This window comes from Streptopelia decaocto, assembly GCF_964273445.1.
Source record: "Streptopelia decaocto genome assembly, chromosome: 2".
NCBI lineage: Eukaryota > Metazoa > Chordata > Aves > Columbiformes > Columbidae > Streptopelia > Streptopelia decaocto.
In genome coordinates this window covers 4539963-4563002 of record NC_138655.1, presented here as the reverse complement: position 1 = coordinate 4563002, position 23040 = coordinate 4539963, and the positions used below count along the sequence as shown (strand labels likewise).

Here is a 23040-nt window from a genome sequence, read left to right as displayed (position 1 = left end):
AGGCAGGAGCTGGACAGGAGCATCATCATGGGTGCCAGCATCACCACCTCCTCACCAGCAGCTCGTCCTGGACATCCCCCTGGATTGTGGCCACAGCCCCAAGGACCAGGAGAATTCCCAGCAGCTGGAACTATAGGTGCAATCCCTTTGATGCCAGGGCACCGATAAAACCCCGGTCCTTGACCCGTCCATTTCAATAAAACAAACAAGAGCTCGGTGAAATCTCTGCTAACTTTAGCAGATGATAATTTTAGCAGCTCACTGGAGGAACTGCTGCTCAGTTGTGTGGTACGATACCATTTTAACCCTAGCAGCACTTCAGGCATATATTCTGATTTTTTGTAATGCCTGAAGACAGTGATTTTTAAAGTAATAGAGGAAAGAAATCAGTATTTTAAAGGGATACAGGGGAAAATAGCCTTATTCTGCAACCGTCTCCCCCCCAAATTCTGCAGTAAAAAGACTGGCTGGCAAAATCTGCACCCACGTTTGGGACACTCCAGCTGCCGCCTTGTTAACTCGGAGAAAGGAGTAAGCTTATGTGGCTGTCCTGTGCAAAATGTATTGCACGTTTGCCATCATTCAGACAGGCTTAAAATGCGCTATTTTTTTCAACTTTGATTTTTGGAAGTGAGTTATCGAGACCTTATGTTTTAGCAAAGGTCAACGAGACGGAGGATGCTCAAGAGCAGCTCAGGGATCCACAAGACATGTTCATGTGGGATGAATCCAGCTTTATAATACCAGACTTTAAGTGAAACTTTTGGTCTCCAAACCATGCCTTTTTCAATGAGTTCATTTTCAGGAAGCTGTCCTACACACTCGCCTCAAAAAAATGTTTGTCTCTGGCTTGCATCCATTAAATCAGATAATTGGGAGTTTATAAGTTCATAACTTGAACTGAAGTTGGAAAGTTTCGTCTTTCACTTTCCAGGGCTGATTCATGGCCTGAAACGTGGGTTTGCTTCAAGCTCGCTGTCGTTTCAGAGTTCATTTGCAGTTTAAAGCGACGCTCCGCTCCTGTCCGACGTCTCCTGCGCTCTCGTCCCAGCTCAGCACTGGTGCGTACTGGCACGGCTTGTATCTGCGCTCCCCAATGCCCACGTGGACCCCCCTTGTTGATCTTGATCAGGAGAAATGCTGGATTTGCTCCTTTGCTAGAAATTCAGAGGGATGTCAAGCAAGGGTTTTGGTCCTTGTGGGCTGTTCCACACCTGCGCGATCATCCTTGATGCTGAGCACAAGCAGCAGAGCCAGGGCACACCACTTTGGACTTTTTACTTTTATCTTATTTGAGCTTTTCCAAATTGAGCCTCTTCTCCTCTGCTACACCGATACAAGAATTAGAGCTTCTTTATTTCACTGAACCCAGCTGTATTTCTGCTCTGCAAAGTCAATAAGAAGAGAAGCCAACTGTTTGGCTCTCTCGGAAGCTTTGCAGTCCAAGAAAATCAGACGAAACATTTGAATGCGCTCAAGCTTGTTCGTCAACAGTCTGATTTCTTAGGGACCTGACCCTGCATTCAGGCTGACCGACGCTGCACCGACAGCAATATTTTTGGGTCCTGTGTGAAATACTCCTGCAAAAGCCCCGCTGCCAAGTCTTGCAAAAGTTCCCAGGCTTGAGGGGCTGTCGCTGGATGGGAGGAAGGAGCATCCATCACAGGGTTCATGTGAGTTGCTGAAACATCTCAGGTTGCCAGGGAAAGGTCAAAAGTGAGGAGAGACGAGCACCACTTAAATACAACTCGGTAAAAGCATCAAAATACATACAGGCGAGACCACCTCCAACCTCCCAAAGTGTTGGAAGCACCACCATGGGCATCTCACCACTGATGCCTTCATGGACACCCTGCAGATGAGATGGTCACCACACTCACGCGTCCCCAACATGTCTTGATGGACAGATGAGATTCCTGGTCCCGGCTACTTGGATTGTACTCCTCTCTGGAAATTTAGCTTCTAAAGTACACATCTAGCATTAAAGGATATAATTTCCTCCCTCTCTGCCCTGCCCAAGGTCACCAGAGGACACGAACCCACACGTAGGGCATCCCAGCCCATCCTGGAGACACAGACCTCCCTTCCCAGATGTTTCCTCTCAGCTCCAAGCAGCACCAAAATGCTCCCTTGAGGTCCCTCACATGATGGGAAAAGCAGCCCTCAACCCCAAAACGTGGTCATCACCCCAAGTCCCCCACAGAGGTTTGTCCGCAAAGCCCATCCGAGGCGAGACGCTCGGTCGTGGCCCAGGATGAGGCATCCGGCCGAGCCCACAAGGTGGAAAGTTCAAGTGACTGCTGTTTATTTGGCTTTGCAGAGAGCAGTCGCCCAGCCTGAACGTAGGCCAAGCACCTTCCCATCGCAGGAGGGAGTCTTTAAATAACCACCACTGGTCAGGGCTTTGGTTTACAGCTCTGCCGGACGGAAAACCATTCCTCACACCATGTCTTCTTCTGCTCTTTCCTGAGTGTAAATAGCATCTGCTCACCGCTCTACCTCCTAGGTCTTCATCTTCATATCCACCAGTCCTAGGTGCTTCATGGAAGCTTGCTAGAAGCAGAAAAATATGTCCAAGCATAAGCATAAATACATACTTGGGCTTTTCCTCGCTTCTGCAAGATGAATTGTATGTCCCACAGTCAAAGCTTCACTTTGCTTTTGTGTAAATTAGCAGCTCCTTGAGGTTCTCCTCGCCCTCCCTGTCTTGTCATTAAGGTCCATTAAGGAAGAAATATTTGACACTGAGGATGGTAAAATACAGGCCCAGGTTGCCCAGAGAGGTGGTGGATGCCCCATGCCTGGGGACATCCCAGGCCAGGCTGGACGGGGCTCTGAGCAACCTGAGCTGGTGAAGATGTCCCTGTTCATGGCAGGGGGGGCACTGGGTGAGCTTCCAACCCAAACTATTCTATGATTCTATATTTTACAACTCCCCATACTTCAACATCCACCTGCAGCCTTTCTTCACCACTACGAGGTGCTCCTCACCTTCCCACCACCGGGCTGGTGCGTTGTCAGTTCATATGGTTAAAACCAGGAATAAAGAATAAAAACCCTCCTCCTGGTAGTACCAGAAAATGCCAAGAACCCCCCAAAAAGGCTTTCTTATGTATTTCCCTGGGGGATTTGAAGTCAGAAATCTTGTTGGGTCACCCAACAAATCCTGCTTTACTTATGGAAAGTTCCCAAAAGCTATTTACTGGGAATCCTGGCTACTTCGGGATTTTGGCAATGCAGGCTCACTAGGACTCTGGGGAATAGAAATTAAGATTTTTTTTACCTATAGCTGTCATTAACAGATTAACCTAAAATGACGGCTGGCAAGAGGAAGCTCCATAAACAAGCAAAATAGCTTTTTACAGTCAGAAAACAAGACCTTGCCCTGACCTCCTCCTGGGCAGATTCACTGTCAAAACAGTATTTTATTTTAAACTGCACTTGTAAAAAGTAAAAAAGAGCTGCTTCCTTGACACTTAAGTCAGGTAAGGACACAGCAGGCTATTCTGCCTTATAAATAAGCCTGCTCTTGTATACGCGTGTTTTAAAATAAGCTTATGAAATGTAAGCACACAGGCTTTCACAAAAAATAATTCAGCTGTGCTGAAACCATTTAATCAGGGCTGAGACAGAGATCTGCGCAGGGGATGATAACTTAGTCCCAAAAAACCCCTTAGAGACAGATATAACACTCTCACAAACAGGCAATTACATTTGAAATTTTCTCAGCCGTCCCATCCTTTGAAGGGATGTCTAAAAAAATGCAAAAAGGATCAAAATATCGTACCAAAAGGATCAAAATATCCTGTATCAAAAAGAGCGTGGTCAGCAGGACAAGGGCAGTGATCCTTCCCCTGTACTCTGCATTGGGGAGGCCACACCTGGAGTATTGTGTTCAGTTCTGGGCCCCTCAGCTCAGGAAAGAGATTGAAGTGCTGGAGGGTCCAGAGAAGAGCAACAAGACTGGGGAAGGGACTTGAACACAAGCCCTATGGGGAGAGGCTGAGGGAGCTGGGCTTGTTTAGTCTGGAGAAGAGGAGGCTTAGAGGGGAGCTCAGCACTCTCTAGAACTACCTGAAGGGCAGTTCTAGCCAGGTGGGGATTGGTCTCTTCTCCCAGGCAGTCAGCAATAGGACAAGGGGCCATGGGCTTCAACTCTGCCAGGGGAAATTGAGGCTGGAGATTAGAAAGCAATTCTGTGCAGAGAGAGTGGTCAGGCATTGGAATGGCTGCCCAGGGAGGTGCTGGACTCACCGGCCCTGGAGGTTTTTAACTGAGATTGGCCATGGCACTTAGTGCCATGATCTAGTCAATGGACTGGAGTTGGACCAAGGGTTGGACTGGATGATCTCTGAGGTCTTTTCCAACCCAGTCGATTCTGTGATTCTGTATTTTTCCTAAAGACCATCTCTGGAGCTGCATTTTTGCCTTGGTTTCAAGGCATGAGGTTACAGATGGAGAAGTTAGGGTGGGAATGGTTCCTTCCAACCCATGCGTACGTGAGCACTTTCCACGCTGCCCACCTTCTTTGCACCGCTGCAACAGGTAATTTTTCTTCTTGTCCCTGTTGTCTACGCTCCAGGAGAGGAGCTGACCATCAGGAAATCTAGGCTGTAAAAATAAAACACAGTCTTGGCTTCGGATGGAGCAGGTGCAAGGGCAGAAACTATTTTTAAGTCTCATTCTGCAAGAGGGGGACGCCGGCATCCCGCTGTGCGGGGCTTGCCTGAGTTTAGGAGATTTATTTGGAGGTGGCAGAGGGGTCTGACTGGTGGTTAATCCCGGCGCTGGGCGCTCGGGGCCGAGGGAGAGGACATCAAAGCATTCCTGCATCTGCTGGGGAAATGGGAGAGGCGGCAGAAAGCAGCTTTGCCTCCTCCCTGCCCGGCTCATGGGGTGACAGGCGGGCGCAGACCTGACGCTTGCAGCTCTCCATGACCCAGGGAAGCTGTCGAGATGTCTGAGCAAACTCTTGGGACCGGATTGTCCTGCTTGCTTTTTGGGTTTCCATCCTGCCACAAGCCAGGTAAACCATGAGGAGATGCGCAACGCAATAATATGACCGCAATGGAGACTCAACACTGGCACCAGCTAGAGAATACATGTGTGACTTTCTTCCGTGACAGGTAGACCCAGCCAAGCACCCTTCAGGCTTTGCACTTCATTCCCTCTTTAATTAACAGATAGAGAAAGGGCAGTTGCTACGTCTGTGGAGCAAACCAACTTCTGGAGGTATCTCCCCATCACTTATGGTACAGGCACGTCCCTAATTTAAAAGATGTGGTAGGATAACCCGTAGCATTGGTGTGCGTACATCCATTGCACTGGAAATTGATTATTTTGATCTGTTTCTCATGTGACTATTCTTACACCTTAGGACCTTTCCAACCACCCCTTGGCACCATGGTGCCAACCAAAGTCCTAGCTACAAGGATGGAGGATGATAACCTTGAAGAACCAGGGCTTTTGTAGGATCCTACAGGCTGAAGGAGACAGGCACAAGGAGCACACCCCGATAACGGTAGAGCACTGCATGGGGAGTTTCACAGAATCACAGAATGGTTGGGGTTGGAAGGGACCTCTGGGGATCATCTAGTCCAACCCACCCGCTAAAGCGGGTACACCTAGAGTAGAGCTTGACTGAGTATTGGTTTGAGGGGATACTGTAAGGCGAATACTCTAATTTGAATAAAAGCTAGAAAATCAGTTTGCACTGAGGGCTGCTTAGAGTCTTCTACCATTTGTTGGGGACTCTTTGTGTCCCTGTGGCAAGTGCAACGGTCTGGCCATCACAGACCGGTCACCCAGGAGTCAAACGGCTGGTCCATCAATCCCAGGGCAGATTCAGGAAGGACCAGCTTCCTTGATGGAGGAGCAAAAGCAAAAATTTTGGGAATTTGCCCACGATGAGTAAAATACCAAGTGCTGATGAGTCAGGGAAGCTGCAAGATGAGCTCCCAGTGAGCTCAGGAGACCAGCGGCTGGTGTCCCCGTGTCCATCCCGGGATCCATGGTAGAAGATTTTCTTACTGTGGATGGAGGATGATTCAAACCTCTCATGCACAGGCTCTGCAGCAATCCAAGAGTTAACATCTGGTCGTGGAGATGAAGAGCACATGAAAGATTTAGCAGGACCTGACATCTCATAAAGGGTGGCTAAGGTAACTTTGTGAAAGGCCAGCATTCAAGACTTCTCCACCTAAGGAACCAGACAGCCCCAGGCAGGCTGCCCTGGGGGACTTCTGGGTACACCGCATAAATCTCCAACCTCATTCAAGCTCCAAAGACCACAGAATCCAGCTCCTGACCTTCTCCAGAGCAGAAAATGACAAAACGTTTCCTGTTATTTATAGCAGCTGGAGAGCCTGATGGGAAAACCCCACTTGCGAAATGTGGGCCGCTTGCCACACGGTTCCTCTACAGAGAACGGTCAAGCTGATCCGAATTCCTGCCCCATGGACTTCTCCACCCCTGCGGCCACTTCACCCCTGGCAAGACCGAGCTGAGAGGCTGCACAAGAGGACCGGGTGTATGGATTTTGCTCTTGTTGGCTCTACTGGCTCATGTTCGCTTGGCACAACTTGAATTTGGCAAGGCTGAGCATCCCAGGAGAGGAGGCTTCGTCCGTGGGTGTACAAGGACCTGGCAAACCTTGAGAAGCACTTTCCACCTGTATGAGACGTGTCCAACCATACCTTGGACGCATTTGTGACAGATTCACAGAATGGCTGGGGTTGGTAGGGACCTCTGGAGATCATCCAGCCCAACCCACCTGCTAAAGCAGGTTCACCTTCAGCCCTCTAAGGAAATTGAGGAGAGGGTACAGCCCCTTTGCCCACCTCCACTAGGTGCCACCCACCTCCTCAAATCACAGCAGACATGCACTGACACGTTTATTTTGCTGGCAGCCCTGTTTCCAACACCCTGGCATGCACCAGAGGTGCTTTCCAGCCCTTAGTCACACAGACGCAGGAAACCTTGCAGCCCAAGGCGAGTTCTTCCAGCAACAAGAATGAGCTTTGCCACGGGATCGTCGGGCGAGAGCCTCCCAGTGCCGGCCCCGCTTGAGACGAGCGTTCGCTGTCACGCTGTCGAGGAGGATTCCCATTGCTTCTGTCTTGGGCCGGCGCCAGCACGGGTTTTCTGCTCGCTTCCAGGCCGAGGGAAGCAAGCTGCTCGTCATGTGCTGCCGTGAGATACTGCGAACAGACTCGCCGGCCGCGATAGGAGCAGCTGGCTCTGGAGTTTGCCGGCGAGGCTGCCGCCATGGTGGATGAGGGGAGAGCTCAGTGCAGTTACAGCTTCCTCACAAGGGGAGGAGGAGGAGCAGGCACCGAACTCTTCTCTTTAGTGACCAACGACAGAACCTGAGGGAATGGCAGGAAGATGTGCCAGGGGAGATTCAGGTTGGACATGAGGAAAAGGTTCTTCACCCAGAGGGTGCTGGACACTGAACAGGCTCCCCAGGGAGGTGTCACAGCCCCAAGCCTGACAGTGTTCAAGAAGAGACTGGACAATGCCCTCAGATACACGGTGTGAACTGTGGGGTTGTCCTGTGCAGGGACAGGAGTTGGACTCGATGATCCTTGTGGGTCCCCTCCAACTCAGGACATTCTATGATTCTATGGTTTCCTGCTGCGATGGCACCCAGGGCCAGGTACCAGCCACTGTGGTCCACAATAAACCACTGGGCCAGAGAAACGCCATGGTGACACCAAGCATCTCCAACAGCAACACAGCACCCAGCAGCTGCTGAGGTTTGGGACCACACTGGGAGCAGCACAGGTCACACTCCTGAACTTCACCTTCACCACAAAGCTGTTGCTCCTACCCAGGCAGTGATGCCATGGGTAGGATCCAGCTTAAGAGCAGAAATCTGGATTTAGGGGCTCAGGACTCTCATTATAGTCAACAGAGACCATTTCACCTCGCCCTAAAGCAGTGACCTAGGGCCTGGTTTCTCAGTGGGCTTCTCCTGTCCTTCTCTGACTGCCGCAGCTCCACCATCGGTGAATTCCCGTGCTCCTGTGGCCACTGTAGGAGACTGAAAACCCTCCACACCTTGTTCTCACCAACAAAACCCCAACCCAGAGCCACAACCAAGACCCCAGGTGTGTCTCCAAAGATCACAGCCACATCTTCTCCCAGGGAGATCTCAGCCCTTGTGATGGATGAGCTCCTTTAAACATCCCCAGGCGGTTTGCCTGCAACTCCAATTAATAACACCGTATTTTGTCAACAAAGTCGGGTCAGCAGCAATTCATAGAGCTCACGCTAGTTAATCTTTTTCCACCAAACAAGCCCAGGGATATTTTTACTCCCTGCCCTTGAGAAGTTTATTTGTATAGGACCCGTCCACTTACCAGCTTCCGGTAATGAAAAGACACGCAAGGAGCATAACCGCTTTCTAATAGCCCGGGAAAACTTTATGGCTGTGGCTGGGGCTCCCCAGCACCGGAATTAGAAAAGCAGAGCACCTGCCAAAGCCGCCTAAGAGAATCCAAGAGGTTTGTAATTAGCCTGGGAGAGAAACCAGGGTGAGTACAATGGCCCAGCCATCACCCCCAGTTGCAACAAGATCTGCTCCAGACAACTTGTAGGTGTTCTCGCCGGAAGCAAAACACGTGGACTGGGGTTGTGGAAGCATCACAAGACCCAACAGAGAAGGCATATTGGAGAAAGTGATCCCCACTTTCTGCCCTTTCCACATCACAGGAACGTTTTGGTTGGAAAAGACCTCTAAGATCATCCAGTCCAACCATTAACCTAACACTGCCAAGTCCAGCACTAAACCATGTCCCTAAGAACCTCATCTAGACATCTTTTAAACACCTTCAGGGACGGTAACTCCACCACCTCCCTAAGCAGCCTGTTCCAATGCCTGACAACCCTTTGCTGAAATAAATTTTTCCTAATATCCAATCTGAACCTCCCCAGCGCAACTTGAGGCCACTTCCTCTCATCCTGTCACTTGTTACTTAGGAGAAAAGACCAACCCCCTCCATGCTCCAACCTCCTTTCAGGTAGTTGCAGAGAGTGATGAGGTCTGTCCTCAGCCTCCTGTTCTCCAGACTAAAAAAACCCAGTTTCCTCAGCTGTTCCTCATAATACTTGTGCTCCAGACCTCTCACCAGCTTCGTTGTCCCATCACCCAAGAAGAGATGACCCAACACCAAATCAGACCAAGCTCCACCACCCAGGACCACATCTCATCATCTGATGCTCCCAGCATCTTGAAGCGTGAGGCCAAGAAAAAATGGACTATCTTAACCTTTGCTGGCGAGGATTTCACGCCTTACAGAAGCCGAAAGACTGTGGAGGAGATTTCTCCACCTTCCTCCCGAGACGTGTGGGATGCATCTTTCACCACGGGCTGACACAGCTCACAGAAGTTTCTGCTCCGGGCAGCCCAGAAACCTTCACCGGGATTCAAAAGGGTTGGGGAAAAAAAGCGATTTGACCCAGACTCCTGCACTGCCTGGGCCCTCCTGGAAAATGATTTACAGATGCTGCAAGCGGCTGGCGTGTTCTTCACCCAGACAGAACAAGCATCTGGCAGGCCCATTATTTCAGAGACATTACTGCCTTGCGTGGAGGGTGTGTTCTGGAGAGCCTGGAGATTTATTGTCCAGATATAAAGTGACTGAGCTCTGTCTCAGGAACACCAGGAGGGAAAAGCAAAGAGTTTCTTCATAAAAAAAAAAACCACCCTGCTCCTGCTTATCACAATTGTAATTATTTGCACACACAAGGGAGGCCAGGAGGGCAAAGGCACCCCAGGGTGACACGGGGAGGTGACACAGGGCTCCAGTGGGCACTGCTAGGAATGGCTGTCCCAGAAAGGAACAGAGAAAGCTGTGCCTTTTAGCAGCAGTTGGGATATTTTCTCCGGCGCATTCCTCTCCCTCCAGTAATCTTGTGGGAGTGTGGAAAGATGGATTGTGAAACCTAGTTCCTCCCTGCTGGCAGCTCTGCGGGGACGCCAGTGGCCTTGGACGGGGGATGGACAAGAGTCCGTCACATTGCAAATGCTGAGACACCGATAATTAAACTGGATGGCAAGGAGAAAGCCTTTCCCATCATGTACCTCCTCCCTGGCCTGTCCCTGCAGCAGGATGGACTCTGGTAGAGTGTCTCAGACTGGGGCAAAGGGTACAGCCAGCTCAGTGATGCAATATTTACCTCTTCTTGAGATTTGGGTGAGGTCATACATTTGCATCACTTTGGGTTGTATTTGCTCAGGGACAGAAAGTTAAATCTTCCGCGTTTCGGAGTAAATCCCACTTCAGTAGCTGGAAGAAAAGCCCGGTGGGGTGTACTGGCTACCAGGTGGCTCCTCCAAGCCAAGCGGGACCTTGCGTGCTGCCTGACATCTCCATCCGCCCCACCAGGACACTGGGTTGCATCTGGCAGCGGTTCGCGGTGACGCCGGTGACAGCCACGCGCCAGACCGAGCCCTGCACGCCCGCCAGGGTGTGCGTCCGTGTGACGTGCCTTCGCCCGCCTCTGCTTTCAATTAGAGCTGCTAATCATTTTAGCAAGAAAACCCTGAACCAAGCGCATCCCAGGGCGGGCTTGCTAACGCCGGCCAGATGTGCTGCTGCTGGCAGGTGCCACGGTGGCCGCAAGCACGCAGGTGGTTTTGCAGGGGGAAACTATGAAAAAAAAATGAAGTTACGGGTCGTTGCCATCAAACCAAGGCTTCCTGGCTCAGGAAAACTGAACTGGGCTGGTCCTGGATGCTTTGCAGACTGGGCTTGGGTGAGGCCCCAGGGCTGCAATGGTTTTATTTAGGGCATGCAATAACCTTTGGCTCCTGTTGTATGTGCCTTTGCCAGAAAGACATTTGGTCTGGCTGGGTTAAAACTGGCGGTAATTACATGCCAATGCCTCCTCTGTAGCGAGGAAGGGCAAAACAGAAAAAGAAAACCGCATGTGCATCCCCCGGCTTGCTGGTTTGTGCAGAGACAGCCCTTTGCTCTCCCGTGAGCTGAAATCCAGCTCGTGCCCAGCGATGGGGCTCTGGAAAACTTATTGAAAATACAAGGAGGAGATGTGGAAATTGCCCCTGGTGTCACAACGCATTTCGTAAGCAACCAGCCGTATCCCCTGAGGCACACTCTCCGCCTTGCCCAACCATTAACCCGGCCAGCAGCCTTCCTTGCTTCCCCAAATGCAGGCGCGAAATTCAAAACAGATGTTCCAAAACTCCTGGTCAAAGACATTCCCTTTCATCTGGCAATTGCTCCTTCCAAGGGAGAAAATCTTAAGGGGTTCTCAAACCCTGTCGAATGATCCAGACACCTATTTTTGTCCTTTCTGAGCTTCAAAACATCTTTGGCTTTGGCACCTGAGCCACCTCACCACAGAACAGTTTGGGTTGGAAGGGACCTTCAAAGCTCATCCAGTGCCACCCGTGCCATGAGCGGGGACATCTTCAGCAGCTCAGGTTGCTCAGAGCCCCGTCCAGCCTGGCCTGGGATGTCTCCAGGGATGGTTCATCCACCACCTCTCTGGGCAACCTGGGCCAGGCTCTCACCACCCTCACTGTAAAAACTGAGGTGGGCACCACTGTGGACCCAGTGCCAGCCCAGAGGGTGCAAAAATGAGATGCAAAAGGTGAAATTAAGATGTTACTTGTACTAATGGCAGTGGTAACACTCCCACCTCAAACTGCAGCAGGAGGAAATCCCTCCTCCAGCTGCTGTGGCTATGGCCCCCCCAGGTTTTGACTTACGCAAGCCTGAATTTAATTGAGGTACATTTGCACTGAGGATTTCCTCTTGTCCTCTTCAGCCACTGCATTTCTAACTTTGGCAAATAAACAGGCACTCCTCAAACCTCAGGCTCTTTATTCCTTGTGGCTCCTTCCCCTTCGTTTCTAAGAAATAAACAACAGGACCAGGAGGGTGCAAAACACAGACTGACCACCACCGGCTTTAAATACAGCAAGAAATCAAATAAACGGGGACAGAGGGACGTGGAAGATCAACTGCATGGAGAAAACGCCCCGCTGCACCCACCATGAGTGCTGGAAGCTGTGGATGCTGGTTTAGGTAGTAAAGAAACAGGATGGAGAAAGCAAAACCAGCTGTAGCGCAGACGAGCGTGGGATGCGATGCCCACCCGTGTATCGGGGTGGAAAGTTAATGCCCAACCTGATGTACTAGACAACCACGGTTTGAAGAAGAGGAGCTCAGGGTTAAAAATCACTTAATGTGGAAAGATGAGATGGAGGCGGCTGGTTTCCTCCAAGTAGCTGCTGCTGATGCGCAGTATTGGCATCGCCCTCCCCGACAGCAGAGACGAGTGTTCGGGGGAATTGTGTTAGACCAGCCAAGCAGCTTCGCTGAGAACCACGAGAGACGAGAATAATCCCACTAATAACCACAGAGCCCAGCTCCTCCGTGATGATACCAGTTTACAGGTGGTTTAATGAGGGCGCAGCGTGATGGAAGCACCCTGCAGGGGAATATAAAATCCTGCCTCAAACAGACACACGCTGATGCAGATTAGATTAGGTAGGATGAAAACAAAATAAACAAAAATAGGTTCTGAACTAAAGGAAAATTTGGAGGAAGTAAGGAGCTGGTGACTGAAGACACCCAGAGCATCTTTCTTTCCAACGATGGTACCAGCCAAGCTCCGCCTGACCAGGAGAAGACAGGGGTCCGAATGGGGACAGGCAAACCAGAATCTCAGCATCACCTGGAATAAGCACAGAGATTCCAAAGAAGGTGCACAAAAGAATCCAGATGCAAAGGAAACCCTCAGCAAAAATGTTGAACGTGGTATGGACAAGAACGGGTGGGGGAAATGTGACTGTAAAATTATCATAACCGGGGTGTGGGGAAAGTCAACACCTTGCAGCTCTTCCTAGACCCAAGCAGGCTCTCAGCCATCACCCAGAGTGCAGAATTTCGCAAGGTTTCATGCACAAAGCCTCAAACCCCCTCAGTACGGTTTGAATTAAAATATACTGCATCCCGGACAGTCCAGCACATCTGCAAGGGGACCTGCAGTGAGGAGCCGCTTGCATATTTAGCTCTGATGAACTTAAGTGTTGTAAATCCACTTCAGCCTTTGAGCAAAGCACCTGGCACGGGCAACTTCTGCTTCAGAAGAGCGGGGCTGAGATTAGCACGAGATTAGCACGGCGGTCGTGCCGCTACCCGAGGTTGCCAACCAGAAGTGTGTTACTGAAGGCTGTATTACGAAAAAAAACACCCTCAACCTCCACCAAATGATTTTTGCGTTGCAAAAGAGGAGTGTGCTCATTAGGTGATGGCTTTGAATCCAAAAGCCTTTGTTATGGGAGGAGGGTCTGGGTGTCCTTCTGCAGGTTGGGACCATCCCTAGTGAGGATGTCAGTGGATTGTCCTCTGTTATTGGGAAGATGAGCTGCAAATTAAAGTCACTGGGGCTGTCTCCACCACCAGGATGGGGAAACATGGATGCCCTCATGCCACCTCCATCCCTTCTCAACCAGGAGCACTGGGCTTATTTGGGTTGGCAGACCCACGGCACTCGGTACAGCCTGCCAGAGGAGAAATACCAGAGCAGGGAAAAGAGCCATCTGAGCTAAAAGCCAGCGTGGGTACAAGAAGAACAAGGCCAAATGGGTACAAGTCATCCACAAATAAATATAAGCTGGAAACGAGAGCAGTTTGTATCCGTGCAAGCAGCAAGACTCCGGCAGCGGCTTTCCCAGAGGACTCACCAGGGTCAAACGGCTCATTAGTTTTAAGAAGGAAGCTGGCACGGGGTTTGCATCGCTGCTGCCTGTAATGGTGGGGGAAACCAGTCTCCAGACCAGCCAAAAATCAGTGGTGACCCCAGGGTTCGGCAGGATGTGGGTATTCTCCTCCAGCTGCATCTTGCCCACTGTACCTGCATCGGTGGGGTATGGAGGGATGCAAATCGCATCAGCTTGCTCTTGGAGACAGGGAAGCTACACACGGAGAAAAATAAAAAGGCACGGCTCTGTTTTTCCAGCTGACAGGAGCTTAAACGCTGGCTGGGATTTGGGCTCGGGGCCCTCCGTGTAATTCAGCTTGGCTTGCCTTAAGACAGCGGCTCTACTCCCCAAGCGCCCTAACGAGCATTTCGGTAATAGCAGGGGGAATCAGACCTACTTGTCAAGCGTGTTGCTATTTGTGCAAATGCTCTGTACCGGAGGGAAGCTTGAAGAACAAGTCCCCTTTTTATAGAGCGTTGTATGCTGGCAGCGAGCCTGCAAATTAGAAGGAATTCAGAGAGGAGCAACAACAACAAAAACAACGACAACAAAAAAGCCTGAGGGGCTGCAGGGATTAGTTTTGGAGAGAAAAAAAACCTAAGTGTGTGGTCCAGTGGATGCGACTTTGTGCTGGGACTGCACCCATTGGTGTCCCATGCATGGCAAACCTCCCTATGCAACGTGAAACTTGTCCTTAAGAAGCAAGATGTGTTTTCTCCCACCTCAGGAGACAGCTCTGCCACGTCCACACAGAAAGAAATACATTAAAAAAATTACATACATGATAGAAAGTTAAATAAGAAGGTGACAGAGTAAAGGACGGCCCATGAACAAAATCGATTAAAGCTGGAAGCAGATGTGCTACGGCAATAAAAGGTGCACAGGGAGGAAAGCCCTGCTGCAAAAAGGGGTTTCTAGGCTGGTTTTACCCCCAAACCAGCTCCGCTCATCCCCAAACCTGTTGAATGCGCACTCAGAGGTGCAAGCTCCCCACCTGGATGTGGTCCTGATATCAGCATCCCTATCAAAGGTCATCTAGTCCAACTGCCCTGCCATGAGCAGGGACGTCTTCACCAGCTCAGGTTGCTCAGAGCCCCGTCCAGCCTGGCCTGGGATGTCTCCAGGGATGGGGCATCCACCACCTCTCTGGGCAACAGTGGGGATGACATAAATTTTCCTGGTTGTTGACCAAAATCCGCCTGCCACATAAGTTGTAATTTGGCACTGATAGGGTGCAGGAAAGGAGGGGACGCAGAGGCTGAGAATCTGAGCCGGACAATCCTCCCCTTAAATGCCCGCTAACGCCACCTTAAAAAATAATGAACCAGGGGCAGGGGAGGTTATTGGTTTGGTATGAGAATTTTCATAAGCATGAGAAAAAAATGAAAAAGACCACATTGCTCCAAAGTGTTTTGTTGGGTTTTTTTAAGCAAGTCAGGGGCTCTGCGAGGGCAAAGCTCACTGCAGTTTATTTTCTGTTGTGCCCGTGTTACCAAGCAGAGCCGGCCGAGGAATGTTCGGCAAGGGGCGCCGGGCTGGGGTAAGAGCTGGTGACCAGGTGCGACACCACGGCGATGGTCACCGAGCCTTGGCACTACCTGGACCCAGGACACTGTTCCTCAAACCCATCTTTTCCCAATTTAAGGCAAGCTTTGCTTCCAGCAGCACCCCGTTTCTGATCGCTGTGTTGCACACGCAGCTAGTAAATATAACATATACATCAAAAAAGTGTTTTCTAGAGGTTGGGATGGTCAGGGCAATTCTCTCGGTGCCTTTCCCCGGCGTGCCAGGGCGCAGCGCGGTAGCCGGCAGCTCCCAAAACCCTTCTCCGGAAAAAGTTCAAACCCTCAAATACTTGGAATTGCTCTTTGAGGGAATTTATTTTAAAGCCGCTTTAACAGCAGCTGGGAATTACCAGGGAGGCACTTTGCGATTTCCCAGCTGCTGACCGCGTTCACATGAAGGGGGCCCCAAGCGGTTGCCCAATTCGGGGACATGTGCCGGGCTGGCAATGCCCAGCGTTGCACCCTAATTTTCCCTCACCCCAGGCTGCAGGAGCGGCATGGACAGGGTTGTTGTGCACGGCAGAAGCAAGAAAAATTAATAATTCAGCATTAAGGGCATGAGCTTGCTCAGCTTGGATGCGGTGGGGTTATTTAAGACCCTGTTCCCACCAGGGCTGAAAACTGCACCCAAACGTGTTGCTTCTTCCTTGGAGCAAGAGCGGAGCTGGGAGGCTGCGACCCTCCAAAAACAACAAGCCAATGTCCCAACGTGGTGGTGGCACGTTGCTTTTTAAGAAGTATTTTGTTCTTAAGAACAAAAAGGATTATAGAGCAAAATCACCAATGGAAGCCTGCAGTGCTGGCAGGACTATGTTTAGATTGGATATTAGGAAAAAATTCTTCACGGAAAGGGTTGTCAGGTGTTTGAACAGGCTGCCCAGGGGAGTGCTAGAATCACCCTCCCTGGAGGGGTTTAACAGATGTTTAGATGAGGTTCTTAGGGACATGGTTTAGTGCCAGAGTTAGGTTATGGTTGGACCTGATGATCCTGAGGGTCTCTTCCAACTGAAACGATCCTATGACTACAAGTGATAGGTCCTGTTTGAAGATTGGAAGATGCCACCACCAGAGCTTGTGGTTGTTTCTCTTGCAAAACCTCAGCATCACTCTGCCCACCCTGTTGCCCTGAAAGGGTTAAGGAGCCCTTCTCCACTCCACACCTGCACGGGGACATCTTGGTCACCCTGGCCACGTGGACTCAAACCCTAGAGATGAGCTGGTAGCCCTGAAAGAGGTGCAGGCGGGTGGAACGGGTCTGGCGACAGGTAGAGGTGGCCCCAACCGCTGCTGGATGGGAATCCACCTGTGCCACACCACCAGCCAAGTCACCTGAAGCCAAGGGGGCCCCAGAGCCACAAGCAAAGGTTGGGTTGATAGGCATCAACCCCCACGTCACGGCACCTGTGGCTTTCTTCTCCCTGCTGTCACGCTTGAAAGACACTTGTGGAAAAACACAGCAGAAAGAAGAGGGTTTGAGTGGCAGGCTGGAGAAGGAAAGGGGGAAGAAAACAACTTGGCAAGGAGAGAAGGGCTGAAGGACACAGGCGTTTCCATTTTGGTGCAAAATTCCCAAGGGTGCAGCTTGGAGCATTTATTGACCAACTCACCCGCTCTCGACGAGCTGGCCTTGCAAACCGCGGCGGGGAGGGACGCTATTTCTGGTCAAGGCACATTCGACGGCGATGCTTTATTAACTCTATAATCAACTGGAGACATGCACGGGACTCAAAACATGCAGGCAGTGATCCTCCTGGCTCCACAGGCACCTCACCCAACATCACCACGAAAAAAGCCATCAAGTGGTCTTGTGCAATGCTTCAGGGGATCAAAATAGGTTGGCCAGAGACGTGGTGGATGCCCCATCCCTGGGGACATCCCAGGCCAGGTTGGACGGGGCTCTGAGCAACCTGAGCTGGTGAAAATGTCCCTGCTCATGGCAGGGGTGGTTGGACTGGATAAGCTTTGAAGGTCCCTTCCAATCCAAACTATTTTATGATAAAAGAAAAATAAAAGGGCAGGGCGGGGGAGGAAAGAAAAAAATCAAAGTCCAGCCAGGCATGTACAACCTGCTTCAAAATGTCAAGGGGTGCACCCTTGACTCTGGCAATGCAGCTGATCGGGAGGACTGAGTTGCTGCTCTCAGTGTTCTAAGGAAAAATAATCATAGTCATAATAAAATAATAGGAAAAAAAAATTAGATGCAGCCAGGTCAGGTTCATTAAGGGTGAAGGGCAACCGTTTAACTCCAAACCCAGCTGTTCTGGTTGCATCGATACGATCTCCCCCAGCACAAGTCTGTGCGGGAACTCGTCATCCCCCCGCCTTCCTTGCAACACGATAACGCGCCACATCGCCCCCAGCTCTCCAGTTAAACATCTTATTAACTGCAGTGACGTAAAAGAGGAAATCGCCGAGAACTATCACCAAGATGAGAGGGAGCAACGTTTACCATCGATCGGCTACGATACCTCTGCAGAGATCTGCACTTAAAAAAAACCCCAAAACATCCAGCCCCTCCTTTTTCCCCCACCTCCTGTAATCACTCTGTGTCATGGGAAAACAAACCTGACATGCAAACTGCTCAGATACAAGAGACTCGCAGGAAAAATGTTTTTAAGATTAAAGAAAAAAAGGACAAAAAAAACTTGCCTTTCATTTAGTTACAGACCCCGCGCAGCTGCAGCCACCCTCAGTGTCGTATCCATCCCTCGGAGATCAGGCAGGGTGGGGAAGAAAGAAAGAAAAGAAGCAAAAAAGGCGGGGGGGAGAAAGAGAAGCGATATTGCAGCTGATGAGCCGCCAGAAGGCTGTTGGCAAAGTGGTCCAGCAATGATCTGAAATTCAGACGGTCACGTGCGGATCCTGTCTGCAGCCCCGGCTCAGCGCTTCGCCCAACTGCACACGCAGCAATTCCCCGCGTCAAGACCTCCCACCCTGTCCTCGCCCGTTTCCCCATCCCCAAAGCCCCCCCAGTGGGTTTATTTTTTGCACTGCACCAAGGGCTTAGTGTCAAAGCCGCTCGGGACGCAAAGGTGGATTTTCTGCCGTGCGAGCGCGGGGCACGCTGAGCCGCAAAACCACCCTTCGTTTTAGGTTTTCCACCTAAATTCCGACCCTGCGAGCACAGGTGTCTTCTCCATGATGTGCACGGTGGCCATCACCCCACTATCATGTGGGGCTGGTGGTGGGGGGGGTTCCCATTGGCGTGGAGAACACACCATACGTGTTCCTGGGGCCGGGTTGTCCCCGGGCAACCCTGGGCACGTCCCAAACCAGCCCCTGAGCTTCCCAGTTGCATCAGAGCAGCCAGGTGAGCCCAGACACCTCCAGGGCAAGGTGGCAGCTGGCTTTTTTTTTCCCCTTTCTTCATTTAATTTAATTTTTTGCTTTAATTTTCACCCGGGACACCACTTCGCACACAAGGGATGCTTCAGGTTTATTCCCGCATTGCCTTGTGGAGAGACCAAGCAAAAGTCCCTCTGAAAAAGCTGTGCAGAGCCATACTCATCATCCCACCCCCTACAACCTTTGAGACAACAAAAATGATATTCTTTTAATCTGCTTGCACCCATTCTTCACATAAATTAACAAAAATTAAGATACTCAGTGCTCCACGCTGCCTTGCCTTCACTGCCTGGCCAAAGACGCATTGCACTAAAGTTTGGTAGATACAGCGGGACTAAAAAAAGAGCCTGGCTTTTTATTTATTTTATGGTTTTTTAAGCCAGATTGCCTTTCACAGCGACTATATTTATAGGTAGAGCTGTTGAAATTTTAAGGGCTCCTGGCCACAGGAATCTTGTGTTCACAAAGTGGCATAACGAGGCAAAAAATGAACATTTAATGGAGCGAGGGGTGCTGCGTCCCTCTCATTTAAAATAAAATCAGAGGGGAAAACGATGTGAAATGTGCAGGGGAGCCATGCACGCTCTTATCATACGCTGTAATCTGCATTTTCTAGGTTCGGCGTGTAGCGAACATGGGACTTCACACCCGCAGATCAGCACTTTTTCTGTCAATGATCAGAAAACATAAAAAAGCTTTCGTGGGTGTTTATTTTTGCTTTCAGTTTGGCTACCACTGGCACACACAGTGCCTCCTCTGCACTTTGTTTTATGGTTGGAAACCCCAGCGGGTTTCAGCTCCGGAGCGGTAAAACTCGCTCTCCCTGTCCGAAGAACGGCGTCCGCCAACACGCTGCGGCACACGGTGCCCAGAAACCACGCGCTCTCAGCCCAAAATATTCGCAGTTTTCCTCAGACAACAGCACGCTGCGCTGCTAAAACCCGGTTTTATTCTAATTTCTGCTACAAAAGCACGTTACGCCACGTCCAAAGACGCTACCACCCCGCTGAGCACGTCTGGATGCTAAACTTCCATTTCCCTATGGCAACGTGTGTCTATTTAAAACAAAACCCAAACCATAATTAAAGTTATTGATAGGAGCCAATGTTTACTGTTTGCTATTTTAATATCAAGCGCTGTTGGGTTTCAAGCCGCTGATTTCCATCGCTCGCAGGGGATGATTAAGCTGGAAATGCGCCTAAAATGCCAGGTTTTTTTTGACGTTTCTGTGAGTGCTTCTGCCGTCAAATCAAAGAAATGCACTTAAGGGGCCGAACCCAGCGGATGCTTCTCATCAGGGACCGGCCTTGACTGGAAGGAGGCGAGTGATTTTGTTGAGCTATCAAGACACACATTAAAATAAAATGAAAATAGCTTCAACAAAAGATTGTTGCTCCTGCAAGCAACCAGGCTGTAAGCAGAGCCAATGGGGCAACCACACGTGGGGCTCCGGTGACTCGACTATTTTCAGCCCCGTGAAAAGTTACCAGAAGTATCGCTTTCCCCAAGGAATGAATTTCAGGTTGAAGCATATACCAAAGGTTAAAAGTCTCTTCCTCCGCTTGCCCATGTGTCAAATACGGCGGCTGCTATGAGCATCTGACATCCCCCAAAAAGCAGCTGTGTCAGGGGCTGTGCTGCAAAAGTCCCGGCCAGCTGGCACCTGGTTAACTCTGAAGCCTAGTGACAACGTGCTATTAAGTTCCTGGATGTATATAAATATCGGTGCAGAATATTTGTGCGTGTACAAACCCCTCCAGCTTTTAATCAACCTGCAGTATTTTCAACATATGCTATTAGCAACAATATGACCAAAAAATTAGAAATCATGATAAGAGTGGAATTTAAATCAAGCTCACAACAGGATAGGGAGATTAATGATATTGAGTATACAACAAGTCACCAGCCCCATTAATCCACGTTAGTCTTTTTCCAGTGCTATCAATAAATACACGGCTTCATTAAAGCTCTGTTTTCTTGCTGATCCTCCTTTAGCAAGAAGGATGCACTTAAAACCAACCCAGCAGCTCCAGACACTCAGTCATCCCATTTACATTTCAGTTCCTTTGAGCAGAAAGCTGAAGCCATAACTGAATTAACTGGAAATTGGCAGCAGCACAAACTTGCCAGATTCCAGCTAATTGCTCGGATTAGTAATTCCAGCCGCGTGCAAAATCCACCTTACCTATGGCAGAGGAAGGCATTACATGGGGTGCCCTCCTGCTATGGGACCCCCCTGCTTGCGTACTGGTGCCCATCACCCTCCCAAAGCTCTCCCGCTATGGCCAGGCCAGCAAAAAGCTCATTAGTTTAACAGAAACACGCTCAAATATGGCCCAGGACAGGCCGTCACCGCTGCAACCGCTGATGCAGCGAGCGCAGCCCCATGCATTCAACATTATTTCCTTGCAAAGAGGTGGGAAACGTCCATTGGGATGGCAAGACCGGACAGCACAGAGTATGTGTTTCCCCCCTGGGCCCCTACGTCCGGCTGGGGAGGGTGGTGAGGCCCCTTAGAGCCTCCAAGTGCTCATGCCCGCTGATTTGCACCCTGTGTCGCACCCAGAGCAGGGGTTGTGTGCCTGGTGGGTGCTCGGCTGCTCAGAGCTGCCCTGCAGCACCCTGCACAGTGTCGCGATGGGGTGGGTGGCTGCAGCATCGCACACGGCCCCCTCCACGGGGTTATTGCACCGTGCATGACCCACCCCGTCCTCCACTGCTACTCTGCAAAGCCTCGCTTGAGCCCCACTGCTGCTACCAGGGTAAAGGCGCTGTGCGAGGTTGTGCATGACCCTCCCGTGCTGCTACCGGGGTTATCGCACCGTGCACCCCGCGTACAGCAGCCCCTGCAGCTCCCGGGACTCTCGCACCGGGCATGGCCGCCCCTGCAGCTCCCGGGGCTCTTGCACCGGCGACCCCGCGCACAGCCCCCTCCCCAGGCACCTACGGGGGTCACTGCACCGGGCACCCCGTGCACGGGCCCCCATGCAGCTCCCGGGCTAATCGCACCGTCCAGCTCCCCGCACGGACCGCCGGCTTCCGGGGGCATCGCACCGCGCAGGGCGGCGCACGGCGCCCACCCCCGCCGCGCCGGCAGCGTGCAGCTGCGCGGCCTCCCCCGCACGCCGCCGCGATCGTTCCTCGCACGGCCTCCCTCCGCCGCGATCCCGGGGAAGGGGATCACCCCGCTCCGCGGATGAGCGGCACACGGTTCCCCCCCCTACCCCGTCCGCATTGTTGCGCGGGCGGCCCCACGTGCCGCCGCCTCCGCCTCCCCCTCCACCCCCCGCCGCCGCCGCCGCGCCCGTCCGGTGCACTGACCTGCTCGCCGGTTCCGGCCGTGCCGCCCCGCTCCGCTCCGCTCCGCGCCGCCCGCCCAGCCCCGCTCCGCTCCGCTCCCCGCCCCGCACATGCAGCCGCCGCCGCCGCCGCTCCGCGCCCGCCCGCGCCCCCCGCCCCGGCCCCGCCCACGTCGAGCCACGCCCCCCGCGCTCCGGCACGTAGCGCCGGGGAGCCAATGAGGAGGAGTCTCCCCGATGAGGAGCGAAGCGTGGGGCGGGGAAAGGGGCGGGGATAAGGGGAGAGGGGAGGAGCTATGTGGTGGGCGGGGCTATGGGTGGGCGTGTCCAGGCGGGTATTGGGCAGGGTCAGGGGAGGGGGCGAGGTAAGGAGCGAGTATGAGGTGGGGGCTCAGGGGGTGAGGTGGGTGGAGAAGTAGAAGAAGGATAAGAAAAATAAGAAAGAAGAAGAAGAAAAATAAGAAAAAAAGAAGAAGAAAAATAAAAAGAAGAAGAAAAAGAAAAAGATGACAAAGATGACCTGGGTCGGGGCAGCCCCCGGTATCAACCCATACTGGGGATGAAGGGCTGGAGAGCAACCCTGTGGAGAAGGACTTGGGTACACTGGTGGGTGAAAGGTTGGACATGAGCCGGTGATGTGAACTTGCAGCCCAGAAGCCAATTGTGTCCTGGGCTGCATCACAAGGAGCGTGGACAGCAGGTCAGGGAGGTGATTCTGCCCCTCTGCTCTGCTCTGGTGAGACCCCCCTGCAGTGCTGGTCCAGCTCTGGTTCCTCAGCACAGGACAGACATGGACCTGCTGGAGAGGGGCTAGAGGAGCCACAGAAATGACCCGAGGCTGGAACAGCTCTGCTGGGAGGACAGGCTGAGAGAGTTGGGGTGTTCAGCCTGGAGAAGAGAAGGCTCTGGGGAGACCTTATTGTGGCCTTTCAGTGCTTAAAAGGGGCCAATAAGAAAGATGGGGACAGACTGGGGAGACATCCCAGGCCAGGCTGGACAGGGCTCTGAGCAACCTGAGCTGGTGAAGATGTCCCTGCTCATGGCAGGGGTGGCACTGGGTGAGCTTTGAATGTCCCTTCCAACCTAAACCTGC

At 51.6% G+C, this 23040-nt stretch overlaps 1 protein-coding gene across 1 annotated transcript in view; it reads right to left on the bottom strand.

Annotated features, from left to right (window-relative positions):
• The window catches only part of PTP4A3 (protein tyrosine phosphatase 4A3), a 49923-nt gene extending 27813 nt beyond the window's left edge, over positions 1 to 22110 (bottom strand). Inside the window, exon 1 of the mRNA XM_082044860.1 lies at positions 21970 to 22110. The gene's annotated coding sequence lies outside the window, so the exon portion shown is untranslated. The remainder of the gene's footprint in view (positions 1 to 21969) is intronic.
• Positions 22111 to 23040: the final 930 nt, after the last annotated feature.